The sequence below is a fragment of the Petaurus breviceps genome, unplaced genomic scaffold, assembly GCF_028583685.1.
Source record: "Petaurus breviceps papuanus isolate PSGF00001 unplaced genomic scaffold, PetGlider_PUasm1.0 126, whole genome shotgun sequence".
NCBI lineage: Eukaryota > Metazoa > Chordata > Mammalia > Diprotodontia > Petauridae > Petaurus > Petaurus breviceps.
Genome location: NW_027185655.1, coordinates 79,857,072 through 79,879,743, shown reverse-complemented (window position 1 = coordinate 79,879,743; position 22,672 = coordinate 79,857,072). Strand labels below are relative to the sequence as shown.

General features: G+C 38.3%; 1 pseudogene; it reads left to right on the top strand.

Moving 5' to 3' along the window:
• The first annotated feature begins 4,544 nt into the window (after positions 1-4,544).
• On the top strand, positions 4,545-5,403 carry LOC138170636 (zinc finger protein 330 pseudogene; annotated as a pseudogene).
• Positions 5,404-22,672: the final 17,269 nt, after the last annotated feature.

Genomic DNA, 22,672 nt, shown 5'->3' with positions numbered 1-22,672 from the left:
TTTTCCTCTACTACTCTTACTTGATTTTCAAATTCCTTCTTGAGCTCCTCCATGGCTTATGAGAAGTTTATATTTTTCTTGGAGGCTTTAATTTTATTGTTCTTATCAAATGCTTTATTAACTTCTAGCTTACATCGTTCATTTCTGCAAGATTTTTCAATTAAAAATTTCCTCCCTGTTTTTCCTTTACCCACCACCCCAAAATAGTAATCCCATTGAATATCCCCTCCTCTAATCTGCTCTTTCCCATACCCCCTTCTTCTTCCATACCCCCTCCAACTTTCCTTCAGGTTATGGTGGATCTCTATGCCCCAGTGCCTGTATATCTTATTTCCCATTTACATATAAAATAATATTAACAATAGTATTTGTGTGTGTGATTGTGTGTGTAAATATTTTAAACATTTGATTTTAACATTTTGAATTTCAGATTCATTCCCTTCCTCCCTTGTTACCCACCTTTCCTGGGAAGATAAGCAATTCAATAGAGGTTGTACATGTGTAGCTATGCCAAACATTTCCATAGTAGATACATTGTAAAAGACTGACTATATTTCCCTGCCTCCTATGCCACCTCCCACTTGTTCTATTCTACACTTTGATCCTGTCCCTTTTCAAAAGTGGGTGCTTCCACCTTCCCTCTCCCCCAGCCTGCCTTCCCTTCCATTGTCCCCCCACTCATTTCTTTCACCCCTACTCTCTGTGGGGTGAGATACTGAATTTAGTGTGTATGTCATTCCCTCCCTAAGCCAAATTAAATGAGAATAAGGTTGACCCATTCCCTTTTGTCTTCCTATTATTGCCCTCCATTGTAACCATTTTCTCTTGCCCCTTCTGTAGGAGATAGTTTACTGCAATCTGTCTATCCCCATCTCCTTTCATTATATATCATTTCTCTTACCTCTTAATTTTAACTTTTAAGTATCATCCCTTCCCATTAAACTCCTCCTGTGCCCTCTGTCTGTGTAAACCTGTACACATAAATAGACACATTCATATATGGATCTATAAGCCCATATACCCTGCTATATAGACATATATATGTATGTATATATGTATATACACACATTTTTATTCCCTTCAATTATTCTCATACAGAGAAAAGTTTCATAAGTTACAATTATCACTTTTCCATGGAGGAATGTAAATAATTCAATTTAGATATATTCCTTATGATTTTTTCCCTGTTTACCTTCTCATGCTTCTCTTGCTTCTTGTATCCCAATTTCAAATTTTCTATTGATTTCTGTTTTTTTTTTCATCAAGAATGCTTGAAAGTCCTCCATTCCAGTGAATAACAATATTTTCCCCTGAAACTTGATACTCAGTTTTTCTGGGTAGTTGATTCTTGGTTTTAATTGCAGCTCTTTTGACCTCTAGAATATCATATTCCAAGCCCTTCGATCCCTCAGTGGAGAAGCTGCCAGATCCTGTGTTATCCTGATCATGTTTCCACAATATTCAAATACTTCCTTGCTGTTTGTAATATTTTCTCCTTTTTCTTGGAATTCCAGAACCTGGTGGTCATATTCCTAGGAGTTTTTTTTGGGGGTGGGGGGCATCATTTTCAGGAGGTGATCAGGGGACATTTCCAAACTTTATTTTTCCCTCTGGCTCTAAAAAATCAGGGCAATTTTCCTTGAGAATTTCTTGAAGGATTATTTCTAGGTTCTTTTTTTGATCATGGCTTTCAGGTAGTCCAATAATTTTTAAATTATCTCTCCTGGATCTATTTTCCTGGTAAGTGGTTTTCCAAATGAGATATTTCACAATGCCTCTTATTTTTTAATTTGTTTGTATCTGTTTTATAGTATCTTGATTTCTCATAAAGTCACTAGCTTCTATTTACTCCAATCTAATTCTGAAGGAATGATTCTCTTCAGTCAGCTTTTGAGATTCTTTTTCCCTCTGGCAAATTTGGCTTTTTAAGGCATTCTTCTCCTCATTGCTTTTTTGAGCCTCTTTTGCCATTTGAGTTAGTCTATTTTTTAAGGTGTTATTTTCTTGAGTCCCATTGTTGGCTCTCATTTTATAATTTTCTTGCATCGTTCTTATTTCTCTTTCCAATTTTTCTCCCACTTCTCTTACTTGATTTTCAAAATCCTTTTTGAGCTCCTCTATGGCCTGTAACCCCTCATATTTTTCTTGGAAGCTCTTGGTGTAGGAGTTCTGACTTCACTGTTTTCCTCCTGTTCCATGCTTTGATCCTTTTTGTTCCCAAAACAGGAGTCTAATTTTGGATTCCTCTATTTGCTTTCCTTCCCTTGTTTACTCATGTTGCCACTTAATTACTTGACTCTTGGCCTTTTTGCCACAGTAGGACTGTGCTACCCAACAGAGGAGCTTCATAGCAAATTCTGGGGTTTTCTTAGCTGCTGAAAGTATTACTTGGGAGCCTTTCTTAGGCCTCCACACACTCTGGCAAGCTGGTCACACACCCCAGGACCTCCACCCTAGACCACAATCCAGATCCAAGTAGGTTAAAGCAAGAATGACTACCCCTACTACTGGTCACTTGGTCACCTTACAGTTTGCCAGCCAGGAGCTGAAGCTGCAATGGAGGCTGCTGCTACCGAGCCACTGAGCCTCAGTGGCTTTTCACTCTGTGGGCAAAGGCCAACTGCACTCCCAACTACTGAATCCCAAAGTTCACACTGCACTGATCTTTCACTTTGTCCTTTGCATCTATGGGTAGATATTTCTGGAAACCGCCACAGCTGCTGGTGATATGAAGTCCCTCCAGCTTGCAGCTGGTCAGGCCTGGCCTGGGCCTAAAACCTCTGGCTCATGAGGGGCTGGGATCAACTCCCAGAGAGCTGCATTGGCTGATACCTACAAGCTTCCTCAGCTATACTCAGCGGGAGGTTAGTTTCTCTGTGTCATTTTGTGGGTTATGTGCCTCCAAAGTTTGTTCAGAGTCACCTCTTACATGAATTGGAGGTGATGGGAACTGGAGCCCAGCAGAAGCCCTGTTTCTACTCCACCATCTTGACTTTGCTCCTCTTCTTGGAGGCTTTTGATGCAGTATTTTTGACTTTGCTGTCTTTTTCCTGCTCCATGCCTTGATCCTTTTTGTCCACAAAAAAAGGATTCTATGATCTATTTGTGCTTCCATTGCTTGCTGATTTTGCCAGCCAATTACTTGACTTTTGAGATCTTTACCACAGTAGAACTATGCTTCCAGAATGGAGAGAGCTCTGTCCAAAATTGTTGTGGTTTTTGCAGGTGCAAGAGCTATTAGGAGGGTACCTTCTCAAAAGCCCCCACAAGCTCTGGCTCCCTGGTCACACACTCCACAACCACCCTCCAAGACTGATCCAGATCCAAGTAGGTTAAAGCAAGAGCTATTACCCTCTGAATGATCTCTTGCTCCCCCTGAAATCTGCAGGCCAGGAGCTCCGGAAGCAGCCATGTGGCTGTGGCTGCACAGACACTGCATCTCCATCTGATTCTTGCCCTGGGGGCAAAGGCCATGCTCTTCAGACCCCCTACCTTTTCCAAGAAAGTTCTGCACTGACCTTTGACTTTATCTTTAACATTTATGTGTTGATAAGTCTTGAAACCACCATAATTACTGATGTTTCACTCTCCTGAAGTCTGCTCTGGTGGCTGCTGGTTGGGACCACCCTGGGGCTGGAAGCACGCCACTCATGATGGACTGTGTTTGGCTGCCAGCCTGGTGTGATAGAACCTTCCTGCTGGGCTTTCTTCAGCAGGAGATTTGTTTCTCTCTGTCACTTTGTGGGTTCTGTAGCTCAAAAATTCAAGAGTCTTTTTTTGTTTTTCTTTTTTTTTTGGTTGGGGGGAAGGTAGGACAATTGGGAATAAGTGACTTGCCCAAGGTCACATGGCTAGTTATCTGTGTTAAGTGTCTGAGGTCAGATTTGATCTCAATTCCTCCTGACTTCAGGGCTGGTGCTTTATTCACTGCACCACCTAGCCACCCCTTAAGAGTCATTTTTTACCTGTATTGGAAATGATTGGAGTGGGAGCCCACACCAAGATTGTGCTTCTACTCCACCATCTTGGCTCTGCCCCTCATATGTGTTCTTTACTCTTCATTCTCACTTTCACTAATCAATTATTTTTTTATTCTGATTCAAACTCTCTGTACTCTTTCATTTCTGTCTCCAATATTTTCTACATTTTGTGTTTAAACTAAACTGTTTTTTGAAATTGAATTTATGCTTCAAAAAACATCACAGGATTAGACTCTCCAAGTACTACCATCACAGCTGTCCTCTCTGCTTCTTCAGATGAAGATGCCAACAGCCACAATTCTCCTTTCACTCATAGCCCCTCTACTACTTCTACTGCTTCTCAGTTACAAAATGCCAACCCTTTCTCTGAAATGACTCCTGGAATAATCCCCAAGTGTCTTTCTGGGTGAGAAGGGGAAAGCTCTCTTGTCTCCTTCAGATTCCAGCTCCCTGTAACACATAGCCAGACTCTATTTCAGAAGTCGGCACCCATACCCACATGCTAAAGAATTCAAAAAGACAGAAAGAAAAAAGTTAAAACACTTAATGAAAAAAGTAGGCAAAATGCCAAAAAATGGTGCAAGGAAGAAGACTGAAAATCATGCTGAGTATTAAAAATAGCTAAAAGTGGAAAGAAGCAATACCAGTTTAGCTAAACATCCATATAGCACTTCAATGGAATGTGATGTGCCAAAGATGACAGAAGAATTGAGCATTTTATTACTTTTGCAAGCCTGTACAGAAGTTACCAGTATGCACAGAATATAGAAAAATGAAATTTATGATGATCTTCAAATTGTTTCATAAAGCAAGCTAATGTATATAGTACTGATTTTTCAAAGGTAAGCATAATCAGTTATTTTTTTTAAAGCTGGTGTTTTCCATGGTAGGAAATGCCTGAGTACACATGCTTGTATCTGTCCCCTTAATGATACAAAATTTGTTGAATACGAACATAGTATATGGGACCATGGAGGAAGAATATGCACCTGCTCTTTCTGTCAAAACTTCTTGTGTGATGATGATCAATTTGAAATGAGCCAACTGCCAACTTTTGTAGGCAGAAATGTCTAGATGTGTTTCCTGTGATTGGCTGGGAGAGCACTCATGTTTCTGTACTCAAGAAGTAAGACTTGCTTCTATGACGATCACACAAGGAGACAAGTGTTTAAGCAGGACAAAGGAAATGAACCTCCCTGTACTGAATGTGGACAGAGCATTCAAGAGACTAAAGATCTGAGCATCTCAACATGTTCCTTGAAATATGGCCAGCAAACTGGATGTGAAGAAGCAGATGGAGCTTCTGGGGCTCCTGCTTATTGGAAAACTCTTGCATCAGGAAGGTATGGAGGGAGATACAAGAAAAAAAGAAGAGGAAAATGATGACTATTAAGTAAAAAATGATAATGAGGAAGATGAATGATGAAGTAGGAAAAGATTCACATAAAGAGTTGTCACCCAGTCATGACTGACACTTCATGACGTCATGGACCATAGTGTTCAGAAGGTTGAGTTTGCAAAGATTCTGGAGTGCTTTGCCATTTCCTTCTCCAGTGGAATAAGGCAAACAGAAGTTAAGTTGCTTGCCCAGAATCACACAGCAAGTGTCTGAAGCTTGAGGTGAACTCAGGCCTTCCTTAATCCAGGTTCACTGCTCTATCCACTAAATCATCTAGCTGCCCCTCAGATAGAGACCACAGATCTGTTAATTAATTTGAATTTAGTAAGGACCTGTCCTAGCATCTGTGCTTACTATGAGGAGCCTGAAAACTAGGAATTGCATTCCTTTTACATGGATAGCATTGTATCTGAGAAAAATAAGTATGTGTACATATGTATGTGTGGTTTAGTGAATTGTGTATGTGGTTTTCAAAAATTGTACTTATGCCTTGTTCTAAAAGGTAATCAGTCCTATTAAGGAAAAAAAAGACAGCATAGATCTTAGAAAGAAAACTCAAAATCTGGCTTATGACCTAAGAAAGATGAGTTCATAGGAAGATTCTTATTCTTATTAATTTGATCCATTAATGTAGAAGCTGCTAGATATTGCTTTATCCTCATTGTTTTTCCAGAACACTCAAATTGTTTCTTCTTTTCTGCTTGTAATATTTTCCCCTTCACCTGGGAACTCTGAATTTTGACTATAATATTCCTAGGAGTTTTCTTTTGGGGATCTTTTTCAAGAGGCAATTAGTGAATTCTTTCAATTTCTATTTTGCCCTCCAGTTCTAGAAAATCATGAAAATTTCCCTTGAAAATTTCTTGAAGGATGATTTCTAGGCTATCTCTTTGATTATGGCTTTCAGGTAGTCCAATAATTTTTAAAGTATCTCTCCTGAAAATATTTTCTAGGTCAGTGGTTTTCCCAGTGAGATATTTCACATTGCCTTCTATTTTTTTCATTTGTTTGGATCTGTTTTATACTACCTTAATTTCTCATAAAGTCATTAGCTTCCATTTGCACCAATCTAATTTTGAAGTACTTAGTCTCTTCAATAAGTTTTTGGAATTCCTTTTCCACCTGGGCAATATGACTTTTTAAGCCATTCTTCTCCTCATTGGCTTTTTGGTCATTTTTTGCCATTTGAGTTAGTCTATTTTTTTAAAGTTTTATTTTCTTCAGTCATGCTGTTGACTCCCTTTTCATGATTTTCTTGTATTATTTTCATTTCTCTTGTTCTCCTCTACCTCTCTTACTTGTTTTTCAAAATCCTTCCTGAGCTCTTCTATGGCCTGAAACCAGGTCATATTTTCCTTGGAAGATTTTGATGCAAGAATTTTTACTCTGTTGGCTTCTTCTGGTTCTATGTTTTGATCTTCTTTGTCCCCAAAAAAAGGATTCTGTAGTCTGATTGTGCTTCCTCTGTTTGGTCATGTTGGCAGCCAATTACTTGACATTTGAACTCTTTGCCAAGATAGAACTCTGCCTCCAGAGTGCAGAAAGCTGTGTCCCAAATTGCTAGGGTTTTTGTAGTTGTCAGAACTATGAGGAGGGCACCAGCTCTATAGCCACTGCAACCCCTGGCTCATTGGTGTTCCTCAGCCCAGGACCATCACACAAGACTGTGACCCAGATCCAAGTAGATCAAATCAATAGTGATTACCCTCTGGATGGTCACTTGGTCCAGCTACTATCTACAGACCAGAATCTCCAGAGGCAATCATGTATCAGCAGTTGCAGTCACTCTACCACCACCACCTCTTCCCCAGGGGCAGGAACCAGACAGTGCTCTTATCTCACCCTAGATCAACAGGGTTCCCCACAGACCTTTTACTTTGTCTTTGGTGTTGATGGATTTAGAAGTCTGGAATCCACTCCACCTGCCAGTGATTGACTCTTCTGAAGTCTGGTCAGGCTGGTCTAGGCCAGTAGTTGGGGCCACACCATATCTGGGCTGGCACATTCATGCAGGACTGTGCTTGGCTCTCAGCCCTCTGAAGTAGTCCCTTCTTGTTGGCTTGCCTGGGTGTATGCAGCAGGAGATTTGTTTTGCTCTGTCACTTTGTGTGTTCTGTACCTCTAAAATTTGTTTAGAGTCATTTTTTTTACAGGTATTGGAGGTTGTTAGAGGAGGAACTCCAGCAATTTCCTGCTTTTATTCCACTATCTTGGCTCAGCCCTGTATAAGGACTTGATCTACCTTTATTTGTTTTTGCAACATGAAGAAGAGGATTTTTATTGTTCCATCAAATACAATATGCCATTTGTTTCTATTATTATATGTTTGTGCATTTTTTCTTTTCCTTAGCTTTTCTGTTCTATATTCTTCATAAATGGAGTTTTTGATGGATATTTATTTTTTATAAATTACCAAATGTCTTTAAATTACGATCATTCTTTTGTAACTCCATATTTCATCTTTTATAGTACTAATTACACTTTTGGATTTAGCAATTTCTGTTTTAATCATTCTATACATTCAAATTTTTTCATTGCTTATTTTTCTCATTATTCCATACATCATAAAACATTTTAGGCATAACACCCTATTTTTCCTCATTTTAACATCATCACAGATTTGCCCCAAGAATGGACTGCCATCTTTAACACCTGGATACACCAAGCCTATTCTGTATGTCTCCCCAAGCATGTGTGTGTAATGGGAATGTAAATTCGAAGATCTTCCCTGCCCCTAGGCTAAAGTGCACCTGGAGCCTGGGGTGGGAGGCTTGTTTTTCAGTAGATACTTCTTGATTGGCCAGTGGGTCGATAAGGTTGTTACATTCTCTGAGCCAGGAGAAGGCTATATAAGCCCTGATGTGTAGCTTTGTTTTGGGGCTCACTTTGAGAAGTGTTCTGTGATTTGATATGGATTCTGGGAAGCCGTTGTCCAGAGCCCACCGGCTTTGAAAAATCGAGATGTTGAAACCCAGATGTGATTTGGTATGGATGTAATGGCTGGACAGTTTGGAAAGCTGTCTACTTGATCTGTTTCTGTCTTGATAATTCTGCCCGTATACTTTGAAGTTCAGGGTGCTGACCTTTTTCCCCTGAATGAGGTAAATGATACATGTTTGACTGATTAAAGTAAGCTTGTTAACCCATTTTGAGTTGCTTTCCTTTATCAAAGCAGATCCAAGAACCTGTGCTGGCAGCCACCCTGGGAACACTGGGGTGCTTGCTGCTACAGCATGTCATTGTTTCTGTCCTTTTGGGTTAATGTTTTTGAGGAAATGGATTAAGACTTCTATTATTGCAAAATATTTGTTTACCTTTCCATTATATTGATTTCTGCCAGATTTACATTCCAAATGGAACACTTATCAATCAATCAACCAATACACAAGCATTTAATAGGGGTTTCTATGTGCCAAGAACTAATGTATGTCATCTTGTTTCAGGGGGATTAAAGAGGACTGGAAACCTTTTATATTATTTGGTCAATTGTTATTATTGAATGTTTTTACTCTTTCACAAGATGACAATTATTTACTCTGGGCCTCAAAAGCACCCATCAATGTTAAAGCACCTTAAAGAATAACAAGTTATTAAGCAAATAACTGCTTTTATTCCTTTTTTCTTCTAGTTCATAGAAAACAAACTGTTCAATAAAGAGAATGATATTACTCTCTCACAAGGACATGGATAAGAAGAAATTCCATTTAGCTAAAAAAAAAGAGAGAAAATACTTCCACAGGGATACCTTAATAGAAATGTCAAGGAAAGTAATGAAACTCAACTGAGGGATACATAAAGAGAGATAAAGCAAATATTATCCACCCATCAGGCATGAAGGAGGTTAAAAGATAGCATTATAGCATTGTGGTTAACCTGCTAACCCTTCACTTCACTCAGATCAGGCTACTCACACCTTCAGAACTCTTGAGGCACTTCACCCCATTTAGATCTGTTCTCATTCATTCTACTCCATTGCATTACACTTTATTCCACATGTATACAGGTTGTACCCAGGAGGATACTTGTCAGGGCCTTCTGGATAACTTTTTTGTCTCATTAAGCAGGGCTTATGCCCATGACAAAGTTAAACTCCCTATCAAGTTTTTAACAAATTTTTAAAAGATGAGAATATCTTCTTCCCACTTCTATTGATGTTTCCTATATAAGGTGTTCTCTCTTCTTACCCTTTTGACATTACATGAAGAATAATTTGTGCTTGACTAGTCATATCCATGTGCTAAAATCTCGGACTTGGTCTTTGAAAACCTGTTGTCTGGGGAGACAGACAAATGCAGAGATAGGATCAGAGCTTAGAATGAGAGAATCTAGTCATAAATACACAGGTTCTATTCTCCCAAAGGAAACCACCACCATCCCTAGCCAACTGACTTTACATCCAGGAAATGGAAAGATCAGGGATGATGTTGTTAGTGAGCACATCATATAGAGTTAGGGGGAGGTCTGAAAGGACTTCCTGAATCAAGCAAGTAGTTCCAGGAATAGTCAGACATTGCCAATAAACATTATTAAGTGCCTACTATGTACTAGGAACTCTGCTAAACACTGGCGAGTAAAAAGAAAGACAAAAGACAGTCTGCTTTCAAGTAACCCATTGGCTAATGGGAGATCACAATCTCATGAGGTAGATAGCCACCAAAGGTATAAAAAGAACTGATTTGTCTTTGGGCTCATTTGTTAGTAATCTATCCTTTTCTGTGGGTGAAATAAAGTCTACCCTGCAGTCAAATTTTTGTTCAGCTAGTTTTTAATTAAGAGTTAAAAGCATTTTGTGCTATCCAAATTCCAATATTTCTAGGAGAAACCCTACTCACCATCACAAACTCTCTTCTAGTCAAAGTGAACTATTAGTTGTTCCCAAATTTGCAATACCAACTCTCATTTCTTTTTCTTCCACAAATTATCTTTCCTCAATTCCTGGGAAGTACTTCCTCTTAATCCCCACCTGTAAAAATCCTTATTTTCCTTCAAAGGTCAGTTTAGACATCAACTCAAATATAAAGCCTTCTCAATACTTTCCAGATAAGAAATCTTTTCTTCCTCAAATTTTCTCAGAGTCCATCTGAATATCTTCTCTGTCCTTAAATGCCAGCTTATACTAAAACTATTTATATACCTGTTGTGGAATTTAAGATACTTAGCTTTATTTTTAATCACTAGACACCTAGTGTCTACAATGTAGTAACTATTTAGTAAATCTTACTGAGGCAACTAAGTGGAATAGCAGAGAGATTATTAGATCTGAATTTATGAAAAAAAAATGAGTCAAGTCCACTGTGACACATCAATTAACTGTGTAATCCGAGGCAAGTTATTTAAACTCTATCAGCCTCAGTTTACTTATCTCTAATATGGGTTTCATAATATTATCACCTTCTCCACAGGTTTATTATGGCTATCAAATGAGGTAATCTCTGTATAATTCCATCTATTTCCAAACACAGATATTGAGAAATGGCAACTTAAAATTATAAATGATAGCTATTATTACTGAGTTGGGTGAAATCCTATCTTTGCCTATCATACTATCTAAGTGACCTGGGACAAATCACTTGAAAAAAAATACGTTTCATCATTTGCAGAGTGAGAAAAATGGACCAGATGTGATTTTTGGACCTCTTGATCTCTAAAAGTCCATTTATCCTATTTTATTCTCTCCACTTTTTCCTTCCTCCACTCTGTGTTGTCACAATTCTGTCTATCCAGAATGCCCTTTTCTCTGTATCACCACCACCTCCATTTTACAAAGATGGAATAGGTACATTCCAATTTTCTCCTCAAACTTTTTCTAATGTTATAGTGCCCCATAAAAGGAGAGAAGTATATTCTCTAGAGTTTCTACTTCAATTTGCAAAAGCCAAGAGGTATTTATTGAAATTATTACCAAAGGAAGGACTAGGAGTACCTTCTTAATAAATATATAATGTCAGGATAAATTGACTATGTAAAGCCTACCCAGAAGGGAAATGATGGCTTCTTTTATTCTTTTAGTCATATTTGTCAGTCATAAAATCTTTGTTCTTCCAGGTAAGTCGAGAGAAAAAATATAATTTCCAGAGGAGTCCCCATTCTAGTTATGCTATAATAGGACCAGATGAATCCTTCCACTTGTGCATTAGGGATTTTTAAGAATATTTTCTTTTGGGGTACAGCCAAGAGGTCAGAGAGAAGGCAATAACTACAATGAATTTCCCCAAACCCCTCCCAATCCATTAAATAATGAAATAAAACAATTACTGGAGAAGCAAAACCCACAAAAAAAAACAGAATGAAATAATTTTCCAGAAAAAAAAAAACTTAGAAAGTAGGCAGGAAAGGTCTGTCACATCTGGGTAAGAATGGAGCACAGTCCAGAGCAAACTAGGCCAGCATAGCCCCAGTAACAGCAAACTAGGAACAGGACTTGGAAGCCACTGAATCAGCAGCAACAGGAGCTGCTTCTGGAGTTCTCAGCTCACAGATGGAAAGGGAATCAAAAAACTGATCAGAAGATTGCAGTGGTCTCTTTGCTAGTACTCAGGCAGGATGCTGTTGTTTTGCCATTCTTGTCTGGGTCACTGTCTTGGGTGACCTTCTCAGGGTCAGGAAGAGTACTAGCACAACAGAGCTTGTGGCCACAGTACCCTTGGTACAATTGAATGGTAGAAAAGAGTGCTTGTGGTCCCTCACAGACCAGAGCATAGGCCAGGAGAGTAGTAAACACAACTCTCCTTAGATTATACCACCTTAGAAGAACTGAATACTTACAGGTCCCTAAAAGTTACCTCTGAAAACAGCTGCACAAAATGCCTACAAATTAGGACAATGAGTCTGCCACCATGGAAGCAGAGGCCTACTTTAACAGAGTTAAAAGTCAAGTAATAGGCTGGGAAAAGGAGAAAATAATAAAATAAAATTCTGACAATAGAAAGATATTATGGTGACAAGGAAAATCAAAACACAGAATCAGAAGAAGATAACAAAGTCAAAGTTCCTATATTTAAAACCTCCAAGACAAATATAAATTGGTCTCAGGTCATGGAAGAGCTCAAAAAGGAGTCTGATAATCAAGTATAAAAGGTAGAGGGAAAATTGGGAAGAGAAATGAGTGATGCAAGAAAATCATAAAAAAATAGACAACAGTTTGGTAATGGAGACACAAAATATACTAAAGAAAATAACACCTTAAAAAAGACTAGCTTCTCCAATTGGTCAAAGAATATGAACAGGTAGTTTTCAGAGGAAGAAATTAAAGATATGTATAATCATATGAAAAATGCTCTAAATAACTACTGATTAGAGAAATGCAAATCAAAACAATTCTGAGGGGCTACATTTCACCTCTCAGATTGGCTAGCATGTTGAAAAAGGAAAATGATAAATGCTGGAGAAGATGTGGGAAAATTGGAACACTAATGCATTCTTGGTGGAATTGCAAATTTATCCAACGATTCTGGAGAACAATTTGCAACTATGTCCAAAGGACTATAAAAATGTGCATACCTTTTGACCCAGCAGCACCACTTCTAGGCCTGTACCCCAAAGAGATTATGCATGTGGGAGGAGGACAGCTATGTACAGAAATATTTACAGCAGCTCTTTTTTTGTTGGCAAAGAATTGGAAATCAAAATGATGCCCAGTAATTGAAGGGCTAAAAAAATTGTGGTGTATAAATATAATGGAATACTATTGTGCTATAAAAATGAGAAGCAGGGGGTGGCCAGGTAGCACAGTGAGTAAGAGCACTGGCCCCAGTGTCAGGATGACCTGGGGATCAAATCCAGGCTCAGATACTTAGCACCACACACAGAAATAACTGGCTGTTTAACCTTGAGCAAGTTACTTAACCCCAATTGCTTTAAAAAAAAAGAAATGAGGAGCAGAAAGACTTCATAATAACCCAGAGAGCCTTATATAAACTGATTCTAAGTGGGGGGAGCAGACGCAGGAGAACATTTTATACAACTACAGACACATCATATCTGTGATGACTAACTTTGATAGACTGAACTCCTCTCAGCAATGCAAGGCTATAAGACCAAAGGACTCAGGATGGAAAGGGCTATCCTCATTCAGAGAAAGAATTACAGTCTGAATGCAGGTTGAAGCAAACTACTTGCTCTCTTTTGTTTTTTTTTCTTTTGTTTCTTCTTTCCTGTTGTTCATTCCATTGGTTACAATCCTTCTTTACAACTTGAGTAATATTTAATGTGAAGGTATTTGTAGAGCCTATATTGGACTGCATGCAACCATAGAGGTAGATCGGGAAGAGAAAGAGGGGGAGAAATTTTGGAAGTCAAAAGCTTGTGGAACTTAATGTTGCAAACTAAATGCATATAAATAAATAAATTTTAGGAAAAAAAAGTAGGCCAGGGCAAATGGTAAAAGAAGTACAAAAAGCCAGTGAGGAGGAGAATCTTTTGTTTGCATTTTTGGAGGGTAATTTGTATTAAGTGACCTGCCCAAGGTCATACAACTAGTTTTTGTGTTAAGTGTCTGAGGCCGGACTTGAACTCAGATGCTCCTGATTCCAGGGCTGATGCTCTAATCACTGCTCCACCTAGCCATCCCAAGGAGGAGAATCTTTAAAAAAGCAGATATTACCAAAGGAAAAATAAAGTACAAAAATTCAGTTTAAAAAAAATATTTAAAAAGAAGTTTTGGCCAAGTGGAAAAGGAGATACAAAACCACACTGAAGAAAATAATGCCTTAAAAATTAGAATGGAGCAAACAGAAGGTGATGACTTTATAAGAAATAAACTAACAATAAAAAAGTCAAAAGAACAAAAAAATAGAAGACAATGTGAAATATTTCATTGACAACTGACCTGGAAAATAGATCTATGTGAAATAATTTTAAAACTTTTGGACTATTGAAAGCTAAGATTTAAAAGTAAAAAGAACCCAGACAAGATTATTTTCAAAAGGTTATCAAGGATAAGTGCCCTGGTGTTCTAGAACCAGAGGGCAAAATAGAAATGCAAAGAACCTCCAACTCCAAGGAAAATTCCAGAGTTCCAAGGTGAAGGAGAAAGTATCTCAAACAGAAAGGAAAAATTCAAGTACAGTAGAGTCACAGTCAGGATAATACAAGATTTAGAAGCTTCTATAATAAAGAATTGGAGGGTTTGAAATTGTATATACCAGAGGGCAAAGGAGCTAGTATTACAAGCAAGAATCATCTATTCAGCAAAACTGAGTATAATCCTTTGTAAAAAAATGGAAATTTATTGACATTGAGGATTTTCAAGCATTCCCGAAAAGACCAGAGCTGAATATAAAATTCAACTTTTACATACTAGATTCAAGAGAAATATAAAAAGGCAAATGGGAAAGGGAAATTACAAGGGACTTAATAAAATTATGTTTTTTACAATCCTACATGGGAAGATGATTCTTGTTGCTCATAAAAAAAAGTTTCTTATTATTAGGGCTATTAGAAGGAGTATATAAGGGGTGGCCAGTGGCACAGTAAGAGCACCGGCCCAAGAGTCGGGAAACCTGGAATCGAATCTGGGCTCAAATACTTAGCACCCACCCAGAAACACCTGGCCATGCACCCTTGAGCAAGTTCCATAACCCCAATTGCTTAAAAAAAAAAACAAAAACGAAGGAGTATTGTAATATGAATGTAAATTTAGAAGATCTTCCCTGCCCCTAGGCGAAATTGCACCTGGAGGCTGGGGTGAGAGGCTTGTTTTTCAGTAGATACTTTTTGATTGGCCAGTGGGTCAATAAGGTTGTTACATTCTCTGAGCCAGGAGAAGGTTATATAAGCCCTGATGTGCGGCTTTGTTTTGGGGCTCACTTTGAGAAATGTTCTGTGATTTGATCAGATGAAACTATGGGAAGCTGTTGTCCAGGGCCCCCCAGCTTTGAAACCCAGATGTTGTTTGGTATGGATGTAATTGTTGGACAGTTTGGAAATCTGTCTACTTGATCTGTTTCTGTCTTGATAATTCTGTCTGTATACTCTGAAGTTCGGGGTGCTGACCTCTTTCCCCTGAACTAGGTAAACGATACATATTTGACTGATTAAAGTAAGCTTGTTAACCCATTTTGAGTTGCTTTCCTTTATCAAAGCAGATCCAAGAACCTGTGGTGGCAGCGACCCTGGGGACACTGGGGTGCTAGCTGCTACAAGTATATATAGACAGAGGGCACAGGTGGGAATTTAAAATGAAGGGACGATATGCAAAAATATCTGAAAATAAAATTAAGTGGTGAGAGAATAATGTACTTGTGGAAATGGAGAGGTAGAAGAAGGTAGAGTATCTCACATAAAAGAGATAAGATAAAGCTTATACAGTGGAGGGGAAGAGTTAGGAGGCAAGGGGGAGTGAGTGAACCTTACTCCCATCAGAATTGGCTCAAAGAGAGAATAGTATGCACATGTAATTTGGAATAGAAATCTATCTTACCCTACAGCAAAGTAGGAGGAGAAGGGGATAAGAGAAGAAGTGTGGGAGGTGATAGAAGGAAGGGGAGACAGAGGGAGCAGATAGCCAGAAGAAAATCTTTTTAAGAGAGACAGGGTGAAAGGAGAGAGAAAACAGAATAAATGGCGGACATAGGATGGAGAGAAATAGAGTGAGCAATTGTAACTCTGAAAAAAATTTTGAAACAAGCTTCTCTGATAAAGGTCTCATTTCTCTAACATATAGAGAGTTGAGTCAATTTTCATTTAAATAGGAGTCATTCTACAATTGATAAAATATCAAAGCTATCTATAGCTCATATGGAGCAAATACTCTAAGTCACTATTGATTAGAGAAAGGCAAATTAAAACAATTCTGAGGTACTACTTCATACCCATTGGATTAATAGGATAACAAAGGTAAATGACAACTGTTGGAGAGGATGTGGGAAATATGAGACTTTTATACATTGCTGGTAGAGTTATGAATGGATTCAATCATTCTGTAGAGCAATTTGCAACTTTTCAAAAAAGGCTATAAAACCATGCTTACACTTTGACCTACCAATACCACTACTAGGTCTGTATCCAAGAAGAGATTTAAAAGGGAAAAGGACATATGCATACAAAAATATTCATAGCAGATCTTTTCTGATGAAAAATAATTGGAAATTGAGGAGATGTTCATCAATTGGGAAATGTTTGAATAACTTGTGGTATGTCATTATGACGGAATATGTACTGTAAAAAATAATGAGCAGGATGCTTTCAGGAAAAAAAACAAATTGGAAAGATTTACATGAGTTAATGTAAAGTGAAATGTACTGTGTACAAAGTAACAGTAATATTGTAAGATGATCAGATGTGAATAACTTAGCTATTTTCTCAATAATACATTGATCCAAGACAGTTCTGAAGGACCTATGATCAAAAATACTATCCATCCCAGAGAAAGAACTGATGTTGTCTGAATACAGATTGAAGCATACTTTTTTTAAAAACTTTCCTTATTTTTCTAGGGTTCTTTTTTTGGTCTATGTCTTCTTTCACAACATTATTGTTATTAATATGTTTTGTGTTCCTACATATGTATAACCTAGATCAAACTGCTTGCCTTCTCAATGAGTGAAAGCTTGGGAGGAAGGAAGGTAGAGAATTGGGAAATCAATGTTTTAAAAACAAAAGCTAAAATAGTTTTTACATGTAGCTCAGAAAATATTCTAAATAAAATATTTTAAATTAATATTTTCTTTGGTATCTATCTACAAAAATGTGGAAAATGCCTAGAGATACCGAACATATCTACTGGGCATAATTACAAGGTCAACATTTACTTTTTATGTTTAAGAGTAATCTATTTCTCTGTTTATCTTCTAAAAAAAACATCTAAATTCTATCAAAAAGAGAAGTATAAATACAAGTTTTAAATTGGCATTTGAAAAATAATGTCACCCCTTTCCTATAATTGCAGTGGTGATACAAACTAGGTGGGTTTAGCCACTCTAAGACAGATTAAAGAAGGAAAATCTGAACATCATTGGCAAGATGACTTTTATGCTTAGATGGGAAAAACATAAAATGTTCATTAGATTCCCTACAAACGACCGACAGAAGCAGCACTGTGCATGAAAACCTCAGTATATTTGTGGGAAAAGGCTGTTTTTGCTGTTGTTTAATGAATTTTTACATTTTACTGATATAAAAACATTGATTTCCTTACCATCACCACCCCCCAAAAAAAGTAAATTTCAGCATTTTAGTTGTCATCATTGAACACTATGGAAATCACAATAATAATTCTTTTTATTTTATTTATTTATTTATTTATTCTTTTTATTTTCCTTTAAAAGTTTGCTATTTTACAACAAATGAGAAGTAACATGGGATATAGTATAGCAAAATAGTCTTGGGGTCTTAAAGATCTAGGGTCAAGTCCTGACACCGACATCTTCTGCCTATGATTCAGTATAAGCCACCTAAATTCTTGATGGCTCAGGTAGTACTCTAAGAAAGTTTCACAGAAGGTGGGGATCTGCTTTCATAATGAGAGTCCATTCACTGAGAATTTGCTGTACTAATTAATTCATATGTGCATTCATCCTCAAAGAAAAACTGTAAGGAGTCCTCCTGTTATCCCAAAATCTTAATCTACTATTTGTACAAAGAGTCAATCAATTCCATTTATCTTTGCCATTTATTAGTCAGCACTACAGAGAATCCACATTCTCATTGAAGCTGGTGTTCCCTCTACAAATACAAATGGTGGTTAGACTGTTGTGTCTCACCACCTTTGGTTCAAGTTTTTATAAATGTGGAAACAGGGGAGCTTAGATAGTATCTAATCCAACCTTTTTTGTTTGTTTATTCTTTTCTTTTAGTGTGAGCTTCCATATTTCACCCAAACTGAAAGCAAAAGAGATTTTCACAGTTCTGAACCCTCTATTGCAGAAGAGATTGATATGCCCAATTTCTGATAAGTGCTAGTTTGCCCTTCCTGAGGCAGCTCCTCACTCTCAGAGGATCACCATATGATGCCAGACACTGTGAACATCACTTGCTTTAGCCCATTGTATCAGCAATGCAATATTCACAATGCCTATAGAGATTACAGATATGCTCTTGTAATTATCAATCACAAAATATATCAGGCTTTCTATATGGGGGAATAAGCTAGAATATTTATTAAAATACCAAAAGACTGAGTACCCAAACCAGAAAGTCAAAGCCATCAGAGTAGTTATGAAATTGGCACAGGTAGATAAACTAGAAAGCACCCACATTCTCAAGCCTTTAAAACAGAACAGGCTACCTCAGGCAAAGGTCCTTCTCTTCCTACTCACAGCAACCATCCAGCATCCAGGAAGCACGCTCCCAGCAGCTCCAGCCCCTGGAAGTCCTCAGCAGGAGTCCTTAGCATAAATTCTGGCTGACTCACAAAGGGGTTCGCGCTTCCACTGCCACTGCCTCTGCTGCTGCTGCTGCTGCCATCGCCACTGCTAGCCACCACAGGAACTCTAGCTTGTCTTCTGCTTCATCTTGCTCCTCCCCTTCCTGCTATGTCAGCAAGTCCAATGGGGCATGGAAGATCTTTAAATCCCATAACCCTGACATTCGGCCCCAAGATCTTTCATGTCCCTTACTTGGCAAAAATAGAGTAGGAATAACTGGTGTCAACAAAATTTCACAGCAATATAACAAGAATATCACACAATAAACACAGAAAACCATATTTTAGGGTGGGGCTTGAGCACAAGCTCCCCATCATTCCCCCCACCCCGAACAAATGGGGCCGCAAAATCTTGTGGTAAGGGTTGAAGGTCTCTTCTTCCATGGCTACTTGCTGCTGAAATCAGATGTAGAGCTGTCCCTGTCCTAAGGGGTCCAATTTGAGAGGTCAGTTCTTAATATTCTTGATGCCAGGTCCAAGGGTGACACATCACAGTTGCAGACAGGGAGTGACATCCAGCTTAAGCTATCAGGCTTCTACAGGTGGAGGGTACCAAGCCTGCAGAAACAAATCTAGCAAACAAGGTGTACAGACAAAAAATCAAGAAGAAGCAAAGAGACAATAACCAGACTATTGTAGCCTCACTCACGGTAGAATAAATGAGTTAAGGGTACAATTTTGTAATCATCTTCTCCAGAATAAACAATAGTTACAGTGTTTTCCCTGGACCTGGCCTGGACCCCCATGTGCTATAATCTCTGCAGCCTTTGGAACATCATCTGCCTTCTGTTTTACCCATACTTTAGCTCCTGATTTTATTCTATCAGTAGAACCAAATCCTTCAATTCCTCTGACAGTTATTTTGGAAGGAGGGTCAGTTTTTTCAAGTGGTATTGTTTTACAAGGAATGATAATCACTTAAACTATCCTATCATTTTTGTGAATCTGTATGGGCCCTTCCCCTAAATTATGGAATGTTACTACTATTTCTCCTTGATAATTAGAATCTATTACTCCAGCCAATACATGTATTCCTTGAGTTGCTAATCCTGATTTGGGTAAAATCTGTCCAAAGTGATTTTTAGGGATTTTTATGCATATCCCAGTGGAGATTTTTCTTATTTCTTTTCTGTCCAACCAAAAGTCCTCTAAACAATGTAAAATCATACCCCACCGAACCAGGTGTTCCTGGGTACAGTGCTGGGACATCTGGCCTGAAGGTCCAATACTCAATATTTGGGATCTTATGTGTTTGTTGTTTTCTAATTTGCAGATTTGGCATCATCATTCTGGCTAGAGGTGTACTTCCTCCCAATGGTCTATTATTCAAATTATGCAAAGCCATGAACAAATTATCCTCTCAATGTTGATATGAATTATTGGAACTTAACTTCCTCAACTGTTCTTTCAGTAATCCATTCATTCTTTCAATTAACCCAGATGCTTCTGGATAATATGGAATACGATATATCCATTCTATTTTGTTTAGTATACTTCTTCATTTCATTGCCTTTGAAATGTAAACCATTGTCACTTTGAATCTAAATTGGGGTTCCATAATATAGACTTATGAGATCTAGAGTTTTACAAGTGTTTTTCTGGGTTACATTCTTATAAGGACAAGCCACTACCGTGTTTCCCTGATAATAAGACCTATCCCGAAAATAAGCCCTCCCCTTACTGTGTAAGATTCCTCTAAAATAAGCCCTCCCCCGAAAATAAGCCCTATTGAGATTGCTACTGTAGTGAAGGTGATCCCTTGCACTACACGCTACATTACAGTACCTCTGTATGCGCCATCCCCCCCCCATGAAACGCACGCCGCGCTCCGAGCTGCATCCAATCAGAGCTGCAGCAGTGAGCGCGTCATCCTGTTCTTTCCCAGTGATTTGCTTATTGAATAAAGGTACATTTTTTTGTTCACATTTACCTGTTTATTAAAATTGCTGTCAATGTTCATTAAAATAAGTCCTCCCCTGAAAATAAGCCCTCTGATGTTTTTCTGTCCAAAAAAAAAATAAGACAGTGTCTTATTATCGGGGAAACATGGTAGTACACCTGAATAGGTGTCAACACAAGTACATATAAATCTGCATCCTTTATCCAGTGGTAGTGGACCAATATAATCTATTTGCCAGATTCAGGCTGGGATTTTTCCTCTTGCTATCTCTCCAGTTACTACCTGAGGAACAGTTTGCTCCTTTTCCAATTGACATATATGACATTCTTCTGCTATCTGTTTTAACAGTGAATGAGAGATACTAATACCTCGATCTTGTGCCCACTGGTGTGTGGCCTGGACCCCCAAATGTCTTTCTGTTTGGTGGACCCATATTGCTAATACCGGATCATCAGTTGTTGTCAAAGTAGGGACAATATGTTCAGTAGCAATCTTTGCCACTGGATCAGCATGAGCATTGTATTCACGTTATGGTGTGGTGGGGGCCACGTGAGCATCTACATGAAAAACTGACAAGTCAGTGACCAAAGACATGTTCCAGATATCTTCCCATAATTCTTTGCCCCAGACTTGTTTGCCATGAATTTCCCAATTTTCATTTTTCCACATGGGCATCCATGTAGCTAACCCATTAGCAAACGCCCATGAATCAGTGAATATATGACACTGTCATCCTTGTTCTATTTTGATGGCTTGATGTACTGCCATAAGTTCAGCATATTGGCTACTTCCACCTATCCCAGTACTTTCCAAAGTCCTTCTAGTATATGGGTTATAGGCCACTGCTTTCCAATGTCTTTTTGGCCCAAATATTTTGCTTTCCCATCAGTAAACCATGCATGTCTCTTTTGTTTCTCAGTTAATACATCATATCTCTCATTCCATTTTACATTGCACTGTACCAACTGTTGCTTTGGCTCAGGGGGTGTGTCATTCCTCTCAATTTCTATGTTTGCTACAGATTCATGCAGAGCAGAGACTCTGCTTTTGCCTGTTTTCGCTCTATTTTGTATATACCACTTCCATTTGATTATACTAGCCTCTTGGGCATGTCCAATTCTGTGAGAAGCTGGGGTACTCATTACCCAGGTCATAATCAGGATTCCAGGTCTTAATATCACTTCATGGCCCAGAGTCAGTTGTTCAGTCTCCACCAAAGCCCAATAGCTGCAGCTAACAACTGCTTTTCAAAAGGTGTATACTGGACTCCAGATGAAGGGAGTTTCCTACACCAAAATCCCAAAGGTACATTTTGGCTTTGTTGTTTTTGCTATAAGCTCCAGTTTGCATAATCATCTTGTACAGTCACTTGCAATTCTACTGGAACATTTTGCATGGGCCACAAATCTAGGGCCAATTGTATGGCCGCTTTGGCTTCTTCAAAAGTGTTAATTATAGAATAGCAGTAAGACTTGTTAGTGCTTATAGGTAGCATCTATTTAAAACCATTAGCAAGTATTATATGTAATGGGGATAAGCTAGAAGCATTTCCAAAAAGATCAGGGGTGAAACAAAGGTGACCACTATCACCCCTCTTATCCAATCTGGTACTAGAAATGTTAGCAGTAGCAATTAGAGAAGAAAAAGAAATCAAAAGGATCAAATTAGGCAAAGAAGAGACCAAGCTATCATTCTTTGCAGATGATATGATGATATACTTAGAGAATCCTAGAGAATGAAGTAAAAATCCACTTGAGACAATAAATAAATTTGGCAAAGTTGCAGGATATAAAAGAAACTCACAGTAATCCTTGGCATTCCTATAAATTTCTAATGAAATTCAACAGCAATAGATAGAAAGAGAAATCCCATTAAAGTTACTGTAGACATTATAACATATTTGGGAATCTACCTGCCAAAACAAACCCAGGACCTATATGATCACTGTTGCGGGCGTTTGCCCTCACAACAGATCTAGACGATTAGCCCCACGGCCCTCTCACTTACCCATCCCGGGTCTTCGGTCGTCA